This window comes from Drosophila ficusphila, unplaced genomic scaffold, assembly GCF_018152265.1.
Source record: "Drosophila ficusphila isolate 14025-0441.05 unplaced genomic scaffold, ASM1815226v1 contig_414, whole genome shotgun sequence".
Lineage (NCBI taxonomy): Eukaryota > Metazoa > Arthropoda > Insecta > Diptera > Drosophilidae > Drosophila > Drosophila ficusphila.
This window is the reverse complement of record NW_025064328.1, coordinates 9438462-9441303: the sequence shown is the minus strand read 5'-3', so window position 1 is coordinate 9441303 and position 2842 is coordinate 9438462. Positions and strand designations below refer to the sequence as shown.

General features: G+C 40.7%; 1 long non-coding RNA gene across 1 annotated transcript; it reads left to right on the top strand.

The window, feature by feature from the left end:
* LOC108090291 lies at positions 1–1151 on the top strand. Its single transcript, XR_001771343.1, has 2 exons — positions 1–129; positions 230–1151. It is a non-coding gene; the product is annotated as an uncharacterized LOC108090291 (long non-coding RNA).
* The last annotated feature ends 1691 nt before the right edge of the window (positions 1152–2842 follow it).

The window sequence follows — 2842 nt, the reverse complement described above, 5'->3', positions numbered from 1 at the left end:
CAAAAAGTTTTTTATTTTTTTACGGCTTTCAAATATAAGCAACCCGGCAATTAATGATCAAAACAAACTTTTATAACTCGCGTAAAGTAATTACACCGAAAACTCGTTACAGTGAGCTCCACTGTGCAGGTACTCCCACGCAGCCTTCACCCCCAGGCGAACCCCCTTGGCCCCACGCCACTGGCTCAGTATCATTGTTGATGACATTTATGTCTTAATATTTTTGCAGGCCCAAATGCAAATGCAGTGGCACTCAGGCAGTACCGTTAGCCAGCGCCATTAGCCAAGTTAAGAGATGGAGAGGTTGGAGAGATGGAGAGGTTGGAGAGATGGAGAGATGGAGAGGCTCAGCGGATCTACACACACATTGGCCCATTCGCGCACACTTATGCCAACCATTAATTTCCATTTATGGATTAAGCAAGTGAGCGTTGCGAGCAGCGGGGAGTTTTTAAAGGGGATGGACTGGTGGGGAAAGGGGAGGGAACTGAAGGGGGAGGGGCAGGAGCCCGCACGCACAAAAGCCTTTAATAAATGCATCGCCATTACGGGCAGCACATGCTTAGAGGAGCAGCAAGGAGCTGGCCGCTTCATCAGCAGCAGCAGCAGCAGTTGCTCCTTTGAGCCGAAAGTCACAGCCAGATGGCGATGGCCCAGCTGGCGAACAACTCAATTGCCAAGCCAACGGTCGGTTGGTCCCCAGTTTTCCCGAGCTGCTTATCGCCAGTTTGCCGTTGCCGTTGTATGTTGCGTTTCGTTGTGTGGCAACTGCATTTGCCGCAATTCCCGCTGCTGCAGTTGCAGCTTTTCCATCTGCCACAAATGCGCCACTCGCCCCAAATCTTTAAATGCCGCTCATGTGATTTTTCTTGGTCGCCGCGCAGAGGATTGGAGTCGAGTGGAATGGAATGGAGTTGGAGTCTCTGGGATTAGCGCGAGTGAGTAATGATGTTGGCCTGCGCCGGAGACTGAGATGAAGATGGAGGCCGCTGCGATGTCGACCGACGGAGATGTGCCCATATGAGCGAGTGTGTGGCACCCAGGAGTACATTCATATGGGGAATGCCACATGCTTTTAAATGGATATTCTGAGTAAAATAGAAAATTTAAAAACTTTTACCTTACTTATTAAAAAAATATATATAAGTTCATCTTGTTTTTACTTTATTTAAAAAATTGATTCCAAACGCCAAAAATGTTACTTCTAAAGTAACGAAATTCCACTTACTGTTCGCAAACAATACTAACAAAGATATAATATATTTTGTGGATTTTTTACGTTAATATCACTTTTTCATTCGATTTTTAAAAAATCTTTTTAAATGAATCCAGTTTCTAAATTAGTTAGTTTCGTAGTTTTTGGTCTAGAGGCAGTTTTATTTTCTGTGTTTATTTCTGTGTTGAAGTAAAGACAATTAGTATTTCTTTGTGCCTGGACATGACATGTCGTTTTAAACATATAAAAACTGTAACAGCTTTTACAAATTTATTGGCTTATTCTTAAAGAAAAACTAATAATAAGAATGGCAAATATATAATATATAAGACAGTTCAATAAAATAAATAAAGAGGCGTTGCATTCCTGGAAGTCAGCCAATTGGTTACTGCTCAACTTGAAGAGTGGATGGTGGACTTGTGTCTGATCTTGGATCGTGGATAGCTATGCAAACACTCTCGCCGGCGAATAGTTATAGTCACACAAAGCCTTGAAGTGCCTGCCCCCTTAGGCTCCTAACCCCTCCCCTCCCCCTCTATACCTCCTACCCCACCCCCACACTCGCCCTTGGGGCAACTGTAACGCCCCTCGGGATGATGAGGGGGGGAAGGACATCAGAGATGGAATGGGGCTGCCGCTGTTGATATTAATGTAGCCCTGTCCGAGTGGCAAATGAATGCCATCAATCAACGCGGAGCGTGTGCATTCACAGTTTCCCAGCGGGAAAGTGGGAAGTAGGTTTTTTTGTCCTGAAAAAACCAGTGGAAAACCTACTGCTTTTAGCAGGCGTAGGGGTAGGGATAGATGAAAACCTACTTCTTTTGGCAGGCGTTGGGAAGGGGTAAATAATTTCGGACCGCTAAATGGGGTGGGTTTCTGAATATGACCATAAGTTACAACGAAGTTGTGACTAATTATTGTCTTTCTTCGGAATGTTGTTATAAATTATGTTATGATGCACGGTCACATCAGCATAAAATTTCGTGCAAAAAGTGTAAAAAGTGAAAAAACGTTGTGTTAATCTTAAAAAACAAGATAAAGGTATGTAAGTTATAACATAAATATTTTTGTTTGTATATCCTTATTTCAGCGTTACGGATATGATGAGCATAGGCATTTGTACTAAAACTAAATATAAGCCGCCAGAGGCGGTTGTCAATTAAGTAAGTTTTTTATTTAAATTTATTTTCCTTGTAAAAACAAACAATGTTTTTTTTTAGAATTTGTAATAGATTCGACTTCAAAGATTTTGGCTCTTGTGTTAATATTAATCTGAACCTGCGCAAGCGGACAATTTGATTTCGTCATTTGAAGAACTCGGCCACTTGGACTCCGATGCCGAAGCCAATCCAGAAGCATTTGTAAGTACTCACTACATTTTTAATAAATATCAATAGCCATGCTTGTTACTATGTAATTACATTTTTTTTAAATTCATATAATAATTTCTCCAACGTACTGTATGGTAAGTATACTTGTTTTTCTAAATTTCTCTATTTTTCCCAATACTTTTTATATATTTTTTGATTTGTATTAATATGTTAAATATTAATATATTATGGTTTTTATTTTCAGAGTCACTCAGAAACGACAATTACAGTCTTCGCCAATATCAAGATGATCTGC